Here is a 15491-nt window from a genome sequence, read left to right as displayed (position 1 = left end):
ATAACATTAATAGAGAAAAAGGGTAAGGACAGGAGATTGATAAAAAATTGGAGACCAATATCCCTCCTAAACGTAGACGTTAAAATTGGGTCAAAAGCCATTGCAAAGAGACTTGAAAAAGTATTGCCGGATATTATTCATTACGATCAAAATGCCTTCGTTAAGGGACGGACTATTTGACGCAACCCGAACAATGTGATGTAATGGATTTTACGAAAGCAAAAGACTACAAAGGTATTATCACTGCTATAGATTTTGAGAAAGCCTTTGACTCCGTAAATTGGAATTTTCTATCAAAATCACTGGAATCGTTTGGTTTTGGAGAGTCTTTCAGGGCATGGATTAAAACGTTCTACAGTAACATATCAAGCTTTGTGACAAATAATGGTTTTTCAACTCCCTCTTTTAACCTCAAAAGGGGTGTCCGCCAAGGCGATCCACTATCGCCATCCCTCTTTATCATAGTGCTTGAACTGCTTGCTATCTCTGTGCGAAATAACAATCAAATAAGAGGTATTAACGTAGATGGAAATGAACTGAAATTAGTTATATTTGTAGATGATCTGACATCATTTGTCCGTGACAAGCAGTCACACCTCGCCCTATTCAATACCATTAACCTTTTTAGCACATACTCAGGCTTGTGTATAAATCACGACAAAACGGAAATTCTTTTGCTTGGTAATATGGAAATAAAAGCCTCGGAACTAGGTGTAAAGGAGATAAGTAAGGTGGTTAAAATCCTGGGGGTCCACTTCACCCATAATCCATCTTTGTTTTACAAAATGAATTTTGAAACTATCGAGAAATCCCTGAGAGAATCTGTGAAAGGCTGGAGTTGGAGAGGTCTTACTTTGTTAGGAAGAATACAAGTAATCAAGTCATTCGCTATACCAAAAATTTTGTATCGAGCATCTCTTATTTCAACCAAGAAAGACTTCATTAAAAAAATCAATAATCTACTATATTCATTCGTTTGGAAGGGCAAGGACAAAGTTAAGCGAAATGCACTGATAAACTCCCTCGAAAAAGGGGGTTAAAATGCCCGACATCGAGTCCATGATTAAAACTCAAAGAGTACTCTGTATTAAGAAATTTCTAGACACCAGCTTAGCTGGGTGGAAATTTTTCTTGGAGTCTTACCTCAAAAAGGTAGGAGGTAAATTTTTGTTCCAATGTAACTTTGATTTTACAAAGTTACCAATAGCTCTTCCAGACTTCTACAAAGAATGCATTTCAACTTGGTCTTCTTTGAACGAGGACAACCCTTCCTCGCTTTCAGATATAGTAAATCAGGTCTTATGGAACAACAGGTTTATATGGATTGATTCCAGATCATTTTATAGTAAAAAGCTTTTTGACGCAGGATTAATAAAAATTGGCAACCTCTATGATGAAAATGGCGAGCTTAAATTGGATAGGGAGCCATGGCGTTCATCTCTCTCACCGGTCGATCGCTTCCTAATTTTCCGTCACCTCAATGCTTTCCCACAAGAGTGGCGTAGAGAATTGAAACTAAATAGGACTTCTATCTACGGAAACACACAATACCAAAATCTAAGTAATTTCTCCCTGTGGGTTGATGGTGAACAGAAGACTTTACAGAAGCTTTATTCAAAATCATTGTACCAGATTTTCGTCTCTAAGATATCTAGTATACCAACTGCAATGAAGAAATACGACGAAGCATTTAATACAGACACTCTTCATCGTGATTGGGAGAAGATTTATTTACTGCCTTTTAAAAAACAACTTTGCATGCCAAACTAAGGGAGTTTCAATATAAAATACTAAATAGAATCTTATACACAAATGTTATGTTGTTTAAATTTAAGAAAGTAGACTCCCCATTGTGTTATTTTTGCGAAAAGGAGTTAAAGACTTTAGAACATTTGTTATTTTATTGTCCAAGAGTGCATGCTTTCTGGGATGAAGTCACTGTCATGTTAAACTCACAGGGCATTACTTTGAAGTCTCCTGATATTAAAGATACTGTTTTTGGTTTTTTTGACGCGCCTAATCATGACAATGACGGAATCCTTCTTAATTATATTGTACTAGAAGGTAAATATTTTATTTATCGCACCAAGCTAAATAAGACTTCTCTATCCTTTAAATCCTTTTCCGAAAGAATTAAGAGTACGTTACAAATAGAACGTTTTATAGCCAGAAAGAATAATAAACTTGAGATCCATTACAACAAATGGAAACCCCTCCTTCAACTGATAGAACAATAGCTGAACTAATTTATTATTTAAATCAATACGCGATGCCTCTTTTTTTTGTTTTTTTTCTTTCTTTCTTTCTTTTCTTTTATTCTCGTAGTCCAGTGTAGTGGTATTTTCTTTGTGTAATAGAGTAGTGTAATGTAAATTTATGCATGTAGAAATTTGTGATGTATCTTGCGTACTTGTAAAAACTGTAAAAACCCAAAAACAAATAAAATACAAAAAAAAAAAAAAAATCAAACCGACGACTTGCGACAGCGAGATCGCCATCGATTACGGACTTTACCACCTCAGGATCGCGATCACTAAAAAAATTTGGTTATCATCAGCATAGTTGGACAAATTAGCACGATTAATATAAGAGAACAGATCGTTAAGAAAAATATTAAAAAGGAGGGGCCCTAAAACCGATTCCTGGGGTACACCCTTAGAGAAAACAACAACATCTGAAGTAACATCTTCTATCCTCACGCGCTGGGACCTGTCTCTAAGGTAACTGTGTACGAGGACCAGGCTAGGTGGAGAAACACCATAGGCAGCCAGCTTGGCAAGGAGGTGGTCGTGCGAGATCATATCAAAAGCTTTACTCCGATCCATAGAAACTGCGCCAACAAAACATTTATTGTCTCAAGCATTCCTCCAGTTCTCACTCAAACGTAGAGGTACCGCCTCACAGCTGTAACCCCATCTATTCGCAAACAGGAACGGTGACAATATCGATCTAAAATAATCAGAGAGTTGGCGTGTAAGACACTTCTCAAAAACTTTATCCAGAGCGACTAGAATCGACACTGGCCGATAGTTAGATTTATTATGAGGATTGTCCTTTTGGAAGATAGGGCAGATTTCGGCAAGCTTCCAAGCAGCCGGCACAGAGTCTGAGATCAATGATCTTGTTGATAAGAACAGATAGCGGATAGGCAAGAGCATCAGCACCATCCTGCAATGTTCTTGGCGATATCTTGTCATAACCAGTTGCCTTTTTTGGATCAAGCGACTTAAGTGTATTTTCGACTTCAGGTGCATGGACTTACAGAGCGGAACTGAAAAGCCTCAAACGCAGAGCAGTGTGTCTGTATAGCCGTGATACTTGGATGAGAGGTAAAACGGGAGTTATCATTGTAATGCCCATCACTATCGTTATCCTTCAAAAAGGATGAAAGGTGTGCATTAAAAATTTGTGCTACTTCCAGTTTATTGACAACAAGACTATCACCCTTCTTAAGATGAATGGAATCCCGGCTGATGTTTTTCTTTGAGTGCATGAAAGGCTTGACCGTTTGCCAAAATTTCTTGGGGCTGTCTTCGGCGTTTGAGGCGGTGATACGAAAATAGTTGGATACAGCCTTACGTCTCAATGAAGATGTGAGGTTTCGCTGGGTCTCGTATCTGTCCCAATCTAGCCGGCGCTTAGACTCGTTGCAAAGGCGCTTTAATTTGTTGCGTTTCCTAAGCGTCTCAAGTAACTCAGGTGTCATAAATGACACGTGCTCACGATTAGCTGTTTTACGTTTAATTAGTGCGTGGTTGTCAAGAACGCTAGATAACAAGTAACTCCAAGCCCAGTAGATGTCGTCAATGTCCTCAAATATATATGCGACGTCAAATGGAGTCGAATGCTTTCATCAGAAAATCGCTCGAGATCGTAATTCTTAATGGTGCGTCTTTCGACGGTTATAGGGAAAGTCCTAGGACAGCGTGACCTGCTGACAGCATAGTCCAGGTAATGGTCAATTAAGTTCAAATCGAAAGGGCCAGACGTTAAATTGGACAGAGGTTTATTTGTCAGGATCACGTCGATAAGAGTACTAGATGTTGCAGTCACTCTATGAGGCTCCCTGACCAAGTTGGTCAAGTTGTATTCATTCACAGATGTTAGTTACACTTGGTGGCTTATACGTGCACAGAAACAGTGTCCCTTTTGATGACCTCCTAGGCTGTACCAGCAGAGCAATAGAGTAGATAGATAGATAGATAGATGAGCAATAGATTAGACAAGAATAGATTTGATAGGAATCTAGTTTTTCTGTTGAATAATTGCGGCTGCTACAGCAGAACGCATATCTGGTTGACTTCCAAAACCGTCGTCAAGATACACTAAACTAGTATGCCCCACGTAACATCAGTGCTTCAATAATAGGCGCAACAATTTGGTTAAACTATAGCAAGATCTACTAAGACCGAAAGGCAAAACTGTAAAGGTGAAATATTTGAGCACGCCATCGATTGACCACGAAAAGCCGAGAAACGCTTGATGCTCTGAACAGATATCCATGTGGTGATACCCCGATTTAAGGCCCCATGCAAAAAACCAGTGGCCTTCCTCTAGGACTTGAGACAAAGAGGGAAGATATTTATACTTGAACCTACATTTGACCAGACAATTGTTAAATCAATTACTAAGCGCAGCTTTTTTACCCTCTGCTATTGTTAATGGGTTAACACAGAATATAGGAACGCTGTGTTCAACGATGCAGCCATGAGCTACGGCTGATTTGTAATTGGGCAACAAACACGGGGGGGGGATACTCCGCAAAAAGAAGTTTGAACCCACGCCGAATAACATCTAAAACAAACTCTGGAGCAGTTAAAGTGGTTTCCAAAAACCCATGGCAGAATTGAAACGGCCTTTCACACTTCAGCTGTTGTTCCGAATATTGAACTCATAAAAATTTCTAAGAAAAAAAAACAAGGAAAGTCATAACCAACCTACAAATGATGATGATCATCCGACACTGACCAAAAGCCAGTCATTCCCGATGAGAAGTGCTTCTCGCTGAATCGGCGGACTTTGAGCTTGAGCAGAAGGCGCTTAAATGACCAAACTCTCCACACTATAAAACAAACGAATTAAAATTAACAGCTTATGCGGATGCGTTCACAGACCCGCGGGACAAACACTCAATTACTCAACAATTTTATAGCGCTATTCAAATAACTTAACACTTAAGAGACACGCTAAAACACACTCTAAGGAATATAAAATTCCATCCAGAACTTACAGAAACAAATATCTGCTCAACTTCGTAACGCAGATATTTTGATAGTCCAACAAATACTTCGCTGGAATAGGGGTCTAGCTTGGAGGTCTGCTAGGGGGGGAGGAGAGGGTCCCCTATTTAGCGTGTGGTTTTTGGATATTTCAATGAAATTTCGGATCAATATCAGTATCTGAGCAACTGCCCACCTACCCCTCCCCTAACCCAACATTAAGCCTAACTTGTTATCAATTGACTGTTGTTGAGTAAGGGGAGGGGTAGGTGGGTAGTTGCCCAGATACTGATATTGATCCAAAATTTCTTTTGTTACCAGATTCCATATTTTGATTTGACTTACATAAATTTATCTCATGAACAAGAGGTACAAAGGTGACCAATATAAAGTAGCAATACACCAACAGTTTTTAAGATCAAGTGTTTCCTGACATGAAATAATAACTATTAACTCTTCACTCCCAAGATCTCATTAGCAATTCTCCTTACTGTCTGCCATACAATTATTGTAATATGATTTTGGAGAATTTGGTATTGGATCAAATAATGATCCTCCAGTTGATACTATTCTTTATTCCCATCACTCTTCTGCTTGATATTGTATTGATATTGTAAGGAGAAATTCTGTCATGGTCACTCGTGAGAGTTATAGGGTTAAAGAGATTTAAATACCCATGGCTCTTTCACACCCTTAGCATCTCCATAAAAAGTGAAAAGCTTATCCAAAGTGTTATTCATTATAGCTTGAATGAAACTAACTCTCATTTATGGGTGCCATGGAAGGGATTAGAAGGTAAAGTTGCCTCTTGGACACTGGAATATTCCCTGTAAACAAGAGAAAAATTGGATTGGAAGGTAAAGTTACCTCTTGGACACTGGAATATTCCCTGTAAACAAGAGAAAAATGCCTTATTAGGATGAAGGGCTTGATATCCATTGATAGGGTTGTTTTTGTTCACACCAGCTTATCACTGCTTCTATCACAATGAATATATTTGTTTGGATGTTTCCACATGATTGTAGCTTCCTCTAATATTTTTTACTTTAATATGAAGGGGCTGCTCGTAACCATAAACTGAATAATTTTTGAGCAAGTAAATGGTAGTTAAAATAGAGGTGATGCAGACTAAAGAGAGAGGCTTCATCGAAACATTTTCATTTGCGTACTGATAAAGGTGACTTAAAAGGTTTTCAACAACTTTGAAACATTATTTTTACAAGTATCTGTCACACTCTGACACTTGCCAATTAGAGAGCGCGTAAGAAAGAAAAACGCAGGTACACTTTGGAAAAAACAACGGAACTAGTTTGGCAAGGACTGTCGCGACATTGTTTACTTTAAAAGCAAACGGAAAGTATTATTCGCTCTCAACGACGATGAATTAGTGTGCGAAGTGTAACCTCGAAAGATTACCTAAGAGAACGAGCGGTCAATTCGAACGCACACAGTGATCTTTATTGTTTTCAGATGATAGAGCTAAGACGAAATTTGCTTGATGAGAGTCGCGGTTGAGGTTGTGTGCGTGTGGTTCGAACTAAGAGAAAATACAACAGAACTAATCTAAGAAAAATGCGTTGCGAAATGTAACATTAACCTAACTAAAAGTGAAGCGATTGCACGGTAAACAGAATACCAAAATTATACCAATAATACATGCAAAAGGTGAACAACGTAAATGTAAAAGAAATTAAAACTTACTTTGGTCTAGCTCCTAACGATAGTAAATAGCTTGCAGCGAACGGTAGCAAATAGTTTGTAGCGATTATCTACCAGCGACGATTTAGCAGTGATGATTTAGCAGCGATGACTAATAACGACGATGAAATAGAATCTTAACACGTGCACCGGCTTAAATAAAAATTTGATCAGAGATAACAAACTTGCTGTAATAATCATTAACTAACGAAAGACTTGTTGATAAAAATGAAGCGGAAAAAATTATAATAAAGTGTATATTAACTAAGCGTTTCGTAACTAACATTCCGGCCCTTTTAAAGGCGGAACCAGCTGATTGCCTTTAACTAAAAACATAAAACAAGGTTGAAACGCTTCGGCCTAAAAACTAAATGTCAGGGTCAACTGCTAAGCATTTGATGCTGGTGTTTTTGCTTTCCATGGTTGTCAGTGACAATGCTGTTTCTCGTCCATTAATGCCAAGCTCTTCAATGAGTCCCTCTGAACAGAAAGAAGTATTGGAACCATTATCCAAAAATGCGTAGGTTTCTACGATCTTGTCGAGACCTGGTGCTTTAACCTTAAGAGGCAGTAGTGCTAATCCGGCTGAGGACGCAAGTTTGCCGTCATTTTCGCCGCAGCGACTATCACCTTTTCCCTTAACATAGCCATTCAACGCTTGGTTGCTGGGTTGACTTGAGAGGTTAGTCACTGCATGTGCAGAATCGCGTTCAGTCACAGCAGGTGCATCGCAGGGATGAAGATAGCTCGAATGAATTTCCTTACATCCGGTTACTCGACAAAAACTCTCCTTGGGGCAGGAACTAACAGCATGGCCATGAACAAGACAATTAATGCAGAGGTCTTTGGAGTGTACGAACTTGGGGCTCTCATCGAGGGATTTAGCCTTGAAATTGACGCATTGTAAGAGCCAATGATTAGAATTACAAAGCAGACATATGATTTGGATGCGTCTTTTGCTGGCTTCTTTGTTCACTTGATCGGTGCGGGCTTCGTTCCGTACGGTGACGCAGGTCGCAAAGGGGAAGGCTTCTTCTTCTCTTTCATAGCTGATGGTGGCGTCGGAGGATGACTCGATACGTTATCGAATATAGCGTGCGTGGCTACTCTCGCTTTGGCCTTAACGAAGTCGTTCAAGTGTCTCTCTTCTGAATTTCGGTGATGCCTCCTGCAATATCACGCCATTTCAACTTTAGGCCTTAGGGCAGTCTCTTGACGATCATTCTTAGTGTTTCCGGGTTCTCGGCTTTGCTGAGATATCCAGTGTCACCAACGGTGTTCGTCATCCAGTTAGAAGAACTGAGAATCGACGTAATGCGACGCTATCTTCGGCTTTGATGGGCGGTCCATTGGTGAGCCTTTCAACGTACGCGGTCGCTATGCGATAACTTTGGCCATATCTGTCCTTCAGCAAAGTGCGCGCCTCTTGATATCCGTCTTCGGGTTTCATAGCTAGACAACTCCTCATCAACTCACGCACTTCGCCTGAGGTGTATTGTACTAAGTAACACAGGCGAGCACTGTTACTGGTCGTTCTACTCTCGATTAGGTTCTCGAATGCTTGTCCAAAGGACCAATACTCAATAGGGTTGCCACTAAAGGTTGGCACTTCTGACTCCGGCAAAGTGAGGACAGGTGTACTCTGTTGTTGTTGCTGAATGAGCTCCTGGATTCGCTGACTTTGCTGGTATTGCGCTTCCAGTATGGTACAGGCCAATCCGTTAGTCGAGGTAAGGTCGCGGAGAACCGGTTTGACATCTATCATCTCTCCAGCCTTGAGGGCGTCGAACGATTTCAAGCGTGGCTTACGACCAATTTCTCCATCGTGGAAAGGGACCCAGCTCTTCGCGTTAGGATTCAGAGCTTCTCTCTCTACGCGTTCTGCTTTTGGTTCCTCTTCGTCATGCTGAGGTCGAGATTCTCGTTGAACTAAAGGTAGCTCATTCGGAGGTATTGGCTGCTGTTTTGCAGTGAATTCTTGAGGAGGTGGGAGTGTCACAGATTTATCTTCCTGTCTGAAAAGCGAGGCAGAATTTTCGACATAAGACGCTTCAGCTGCGCCGTAAACGAGTTCTTCTACTTGTGCCTTAGCGATTTCTGTTTGTACTTAGAGAGCTTTCTTCATAAGTTGTGGTGTTAGCTCCTCCTTCTGAATTGCCTCATAGCTCCGTAGATTGGCCTTTGTTTTTGCAGCTGATGCTGAAGATTTAATTCCACGCTTTACTACGACAAAGTAGGCGTTCGACTCATCGATATCGCGATCTTTTTTTTAGCTGCTCGTGATAAGCGGCGTAGGCGCCCTCGAATTCTTGCAGAATCTGCACCTTTCTTTGGCCTAGTTCAATGTTTCCGAAATCTAACATAAGTTCGCGAATTTCATTTTGTGCTTTCGTAACGATACCTTTCTTTGCGCCTCTAGTTCTCTTTAATCTATCAAAACTTTCTGAGTCGATTCCGTCCCAATCAAGGGTGTGATTTCGTTCTCCAATGCGTGGATTTATTTATTCGACTTCGCTTTCCTTCGACATGTTTTAAATCGATTTCCTGAGAACGTGAACGTTTGTTACATATCTTGCCGTTTGTCACGTCGTGAATTTCCACACGTGAAAGCGAGGTCGAAGGTTTGATGCGACAAATGGCTATTTCTTCAATAACTTCGCTTAAAAACTCGAACCAAACGTGGTAGAAGTAAGACTAACTGGAGATTTGCCAAACTCGAACGAATGTAACCTCAGAAGGTTACCCAAAACATCGAGCGGACAATTCGAACGCACACAGTGATCTTTATTGTTTTTAGATGCTAGCGCTAAGACGAAATTTGCTTGATGAGCGTTGCAGTTGAGGTTGCGTGCATGTGGTTCGAACTAAAGGAAATTACAACAGAAACTAAGAAAAATGCGTTGCTAAATGTAACATTAACCTAACTAGAAATGAAGCGATTGCACGGAAAACAGAATACGAAAGCTATACCAATAATACATACAAAAGGTAAATAACGTAAATAAAAAAGAAATTAAAACATACTTTGGTCTAGCTCCTAATGGCAGTAAATAGCTTGTAACGAACGGTAGCAAATAGCTTGTAGCTATTATCTAGTAGCGACGATTTAGCAGTGATGATTTAGCAGCGATGACTAAAAGCGACGATTGAAATAGAATCTTTACACGTGCACTTAAGTGGAAATTTGATCGGAAATAACAAACTTACTGTAATAATCATTAACTAACGAAAGACTTAGAAATGAACCAGAACAAAGCTATAATAAGGTGTAATTAACTAAGTGTTTCGAAACTAACACGAAGATTTACCTCCGTTCAGTAAGTAAATGGCAAGGAAAGTAACTATAAGTAAATTCAAATATTTGATTTTGAAGTTGTGAGAGTTTGCTCGTTTGTTTACTGCATTGGCATGTGTAAATCTGGTCTTTTGTCCACAAAAACCATATTCGAATGGGACACTTCAATTAGGCACAAGGGGAATTAATGCGGCTTTTTCTTGTTGAATTCCCAAATTTCTAAACTGAACGGACTTGGAAAGACTCAGCAAAAGGGTCTTTGTAGTAGAACTTAAAACTTCGCTCGCCTTTTAACTACGAACAAATTGTGAGAGAATTCAGATATTAAATTAATGAAAGTTTTATCGATGAATTCAATTTTAACCAAATTCCTCACGTTTTAACTTTCTGGTTACTTTCTGTGAAGGATTCAAATTATTTACAGGCGGGTATTAGACCGCTTGTCAACCAATTTAATGACACTTTTTCTCATACGAATTCATTTCGAAACCAATATTTTGTCGGAAACTCGATAATAGCATAGAGCTTTTAATGTTTATTTTGTCACAAACTGCCAATCTTTGAAGGCGTTTATTTTTATCTGAATGGCAAAGATCACGTTATTCCTCGTGTTATTGTGAAATAGAGTAAGTTTGTTATTTTTCTCTCAGCAATATCGTTTTAGCCAATCAGCTCATGTTTATTCAAGGTGTGCCATAGATTAAGGTTCGCTCGATTGATGCCAGTGAGAGGTGGATTATTTTTGTAGGAGAAAAGAAAAAACTGTAATTAAAAAACCTGAAAGTGAAGACTGAGGACGTTGTGGGCCTTCTTAACCTATTCCCCACAATTTTTCTGTTCACCAAAGTGATTTGAGAGAGAGAAAAGAGAGGATCAATAAGTTATTTATCGGCTTGAGGTAGTGACCAACGTCTTTGCTTAAAAATACTGCCCAGCCGGAAAAACAAGATATTTTTATGAAAAATGGCTGCGAACGTAGGGATGACTAGCGACTAAATACAGGAACGGCTCCGACATGTAATTGGATGATCAAAATAGTAAAAGTTAATAAGTTATGTCTTAACTCCTTGCTCGCGAATATTGATTAACCGTGTGTCTCGAAGCGGAACAATGAAATAACACTGCGATTGAAAACACCGATGTGTCAAACAAGAAATGGTTACTTACATAACGAAAGGAAGGCAGAGCCTTTCTTTCTCATTCAGCGGGGTCTTCCAACGATATTCCGGCGATGACTAAGTCATCTGCTGACTAACTGCGCTGACTAAACTCATTTAGTCAGTTTAGGTCGACGATCAGAGACTGGAGCTATTCCTACATTTCATAGCTGACAGGAATGGCTCCGACTAGTGCTTTTAATTATTTTTTTTTCCTAGTGATGGCACAATCAGTCTTCGGACAGTTTTCGGCTAAAACCAGAAAGAGTAAAATGATTTTAGGAAACTTGTTCAAAACTAATGAAGACTGTTCATCACATGACCCTGTTTTGGAACGTATACATCTCGTTTGCTATTATATTACTACTGTTCTAGACAAGGTATTTATATCACGTAAATTTAAGAAAGAATTAGTGTACTGTAACATAGACCACGTTTCCTGTAAGGTACACGAGCCATCCTAACCTAATTTGCAAACTGCTTTCCAGGCACCATCTGTAATAAACCTCTTCAAATCTGCTAAGTTAGCTTCTACTGCCTCTCCGGGTATCAAAGATGCCTCGTTTGTATCCAATACGTCAGAAACAGACAGTTTAATGGCAGATTTAACCAGGTCTTCAATGGAGTAATGTTTTTCCTTGGTTAACCAGTGAAGCATTTCTTGCAACCCTACCTGAGAAATAAAAAGATGGTGAGGTGAGACAGGTGTGATAGGCAAGGAAGAAAAAATTTCAAATAATGAAGCACAACAAACCTTGTGTGCCATCGTTTTTCCGGATGTGAAATCGACAGCTACTTTGCTGTTGTTCTGCTCTGATTGCTCATTATTCTTCCTATTCTCAATCATCTCCATCTTCTGTTCCTTCGTTGGTTTTTCCAACCTGACATTTCTCTTCTGTGTCTTTCGTTTGGTGGAAAAGAAATGTTTCTGGAACTCAATTTTTTGTTTCAGGTGCACTCCCTTTAGGTATAGCAGCCGACAGTGTACTTGTCGTATGCTTGTGCAGCACCATCGAAGTGAACCAAACTATAAGAGGAATTGACACTTTTCTTTAACTGTTGCAGCGTATCTTCAACTTCACAGACTTCGACATCATCGATCATTCTTAGCAATTTCGCCTTAAAGGATTGTTTTGTCCTCTCTACAGTACTTTCCGCATTCTCACCCACAGTTCCTTTATTAAGACAGTCTCGTAGAGGTTTATCTCGCTGGCGCTGTTGTGGTATGCAGTAGCACTAGATGCTTCCCGGTAGTCAGGATCCATGGAGCTATTTTCTGGGCGTGGGAACTGACTAGGGTTGTCTTCAAGAAGCTACCCGCATTCAAACATCTGTTCACGACCTCACTCGATCATTAAGAATTTTATTATATGATTGTCACACCGTCTTTTTCTCTCTACTTTCGCATCTCGCAGACCCTTACACGGGGATTTTCTTATAATTGTTTTGATAAAAGCGCCCGGGGAAGGGGGGGTCGTACTGATCATATTATAAATGTTACTGACGAAGTACATGGCTCTGCATTAATAAAAGAGGGCTTCATTTAAAAGAATTGTAGAGTTCAATGTAGGAAGAACGTAGTAAAATGCTCTTTCAGTTTTTATCTCAGTGTGTAAATTATTTAGCCAAAACGAATGGCAAAAAACAATAAAAAAATAAAATAAATAAAATAATGAACGGATGAGTAGGAGCTATTCCTATGAGTGGTGAAATACAGGAATGGTTCCAGTCTCTGATCGTCCGCCTGAACTGGCTAAATGAGCTTAGTCAGTGGAGCTGGTCAGTGAATAACTTTGTCATCGGCAGAGTAATGCTGAACTACCTCACTGGACAAGAAAGGCTCTGCATTCCCTTCGTTATGTTAGTAACTATTTTTTGTTTGATACATCAGTGTTTTCACTTGCATTGATATTTCATTGTTCCGCTTCAAGACACACGGGTAAACAATACTCACGAGCATGGAGTTAAGATATAACTTATTAACTTTTACTATTTTTATCATCCAATTACAGGTTGGAGCCATTCCTACATTTAGTCACTGGTGTAGGGATGTACTTGGTGACTTATGAAAGTGTTACCGTTGCCCGTGGGCAGAGATAGGAAAATATGGACTGTACTAAGAACCAATCAGATTGCTGGATTCGTTTCCGTGACCTCTAAGAAAAAAGTAAAAATCCCTATCCAGTGGATAGGTGTTACAAAGCATATAGCGTTATCCATCAGATAGAGATTTATTCAGTGGATAGCACCATTCAGCCTTTCAACAACCAGGGCAAGGTGCTTTACCATCAGGACAAAACACTTTTCTCTTTATTCTAGTTACTTAGAAACAGTGGGAAGTCCTGGTCAATCAAGATAATGTCATGATTGAGTAAAACCATGTCACACCACCCAATAAATGTCACAGTCAGTTTTATTTAACCCTTTAACTCCCAAGATCTCATTAGTAATTCTCCTTACTGTCTGCCATACAATTCATATAATGTTAGTTGTGAGAATTTGGAATTGGATCAACTAATAATCCCCTTATTGATATTTTCTTTATTCTCTTTACTCGTCTGCTTGATATTGTACTGATAGTGTAAGGAGAAATTCTGTCTTGGTCACTAGTGGGACTTAAGGGGTTGACCTGGTCTTTTTGTTAGTTTTGAAACCAATGTCAATCAGCCTACCTTTTTATTAGAACCAATAGCAAGTTGTTAGATTCCATAGGAGTTGTTTTCTATAGATTCTAATTTTAACCCACGTGACCAGTGGAATGGGTACAGTATGAAATTCCCTTACCATATCTCTGTCTTGTGACGTCTTTCAGTCATAAGGAATTACCTGAATTCTGCCCATTTGACTGTGGCTACATAAGCAAGACAAGTTTTAATTATACTGAACTTTTCATGGTGTCAATTAACCGCGTAAAACTTACAATCAGTATCCATATCACAACCTTAGGTGATTCTATTCATTAATACAAGCACCCTGTTATCGTGATCATATTTCCGTGGCCTATTGGTGGTAATGCAGGCAGTTACAGGGCAATGAAGGTTCATTTGACTTCTATTTTTCTGTCCATATTGGCAGCCTGCAAGAGCTAATGACACAACTCCCGAGAACACAACTGCAAGGCAGGAACTGAAGCAGGGGGAGAAATCAAGTGAAAGTTAAAAGGAACAAAGAGTTTTGGTGTTTCGTTCTACTTGCCATCTTCTTTCTTCCTAAAATACTTATTTTATGTCAACTACATCCTCACACATTTTTATTTTTGGTTTCTGTGGGATTGAATTGGCTTTTCCACAAAAAGAGAAGAAAATGATGCTGAAAAAACCTGAGCCAAGCTCTTTGCCTTGCAAGTCAGACTGGCAGACAACAAAATGACAATGGATTGAAAGAAATGTTTGGAAGGCATGTTTCCAAAAGAGATGAGGGGAATCCCCAAACTCATGGACACTAAGATTCCCTTAACTCTTTGACCCCTAAGAGTGACCAGCATCTAATTTCTCCTTACAACATCACTCGTTAATCACACATTTAGGTCTCAAGAATAAAGGAAATGATCACCAACTTAAGCAGCTCTTGATTGATGAACAAATTCTCCTTGTCAGCACCTTAGGACATGTATGGAGAACAGTTGGGAGAATATGCATAGTAATGTTTGGGTGTAAAAAGTTTTCATCCGCAGCTTTGACTACGTGACCATCGTATTCATGGCCACGTTATATCAAACATAAACTGTCTCCGGCCAAGAGTAAATTTGTAAAAAGACACTTCAAACGGTCCATGAAGGCTAAAAAAAAAAAATAACACAAATATATGTAATATAATTTAATTGAGATAGTTAGACCGAAAGGTAATTTGAGTATGCAATTTTCAGAGCTTTATTTATAAGCGTCACGCTTATAAAGAAATATACAAATATATAATACATGCATGTACAGCCTTTTTTTTTTTGCCTTAAGGAAAGGCATTTTTTTATCGTGTACGATTCAACAGCGATTTTGCAACTAAGATCTGTATGTTTTGGTGCCTATTAGCCTTTGTCAGGGCTCCTGCCTGTGCCTAATAGCTAAGAAGGCCGTACGCACGTGCACTACGTTATGGTGTCGAGTGTACTTAACACAGGTTCTGCTC

General features: G+C 39.3%; 3 long non-coding RNA genes across 5 annotated transcripts; 1 reads left to right on the top strand and 2 right to left on the bottom strand.

Moving 5' to 3' along the window:
* Positions 1 to 1712: 1712 nt before the first annotated feature.
* On the bottom strand, positions 1713 to 7043 carry LOC149041037 (uncharacterized). Of its 3 annotated transcripts, none has more exons than XR_016189092.1 (4): positions 6921 to 7043; positions 6087 to 6108; positions 4938 to 5062; positions 1713 to 2949 (listed from the first exon to the last, which is right to left on the bottom strand). It is a non-coding gene; the product is annotated as an uncharacterized LOC149041037 (long non-coding RNA). The 3 variants fall into 3 exon arrangements; XR_016189091.1 differs by having other exon boundaries at positions 1713 to 4165; positions 6025 to 6108; positions 6921 to 7035; XR_016189090.1 differs by having other exon boundaries at positions 6025 to 6108; positions 6921 to 7035.
* A 4385-nt stretch (positions 7044 to 11428) lies between these two features.
* On the bottom strand, positions 11429 to 12095 carry LOC149041036 (uncharacterized). Its single transcript, XR_016189081.1, has 2 exons — positions 11835 to 12095; positions 11429 to 11621 (listed from the first exon to the last, which is right to left on the bottom strand). It is a non-coding gene; the product is annotated as an uncharacterized LOC149041036 (long non-coding RNA).
* Positions 12096 to 12934: 839 nt separating this feature from the next.
* Positions 12935 to 14922, top strand: LOC149041035 (uncharacterized). The gene is made up of 3 exons (XR_016189069.1): positions 12935 to 13229; positions 13382 to 13536; positions 14445 to 14922. It is a non-coding gene; the product is annotated as an uncharacterized LOC149041035 (long non-coding RNA).
* Positions 14923 to 15491: the final 569 nt, after the last annotated feature.

Source organism: Pocillopora damicornis, chromosome 8 (assembly GCF_964200805.1).
Source record: "Pocillopora damicornis chromosome 8, jaPocDami1.2, whole genome shotgun sequence".
Taxonomy (NCBI): Eukaryota; Metazoa; Cnidaria; class Anthozoa; order Scleractinia; family Pocilloporidae; genus Pocillopora; species Pocillopora damicornis.
This window is presented reverse-complemented; position numbering and strand designations above follow the sequence as displayed.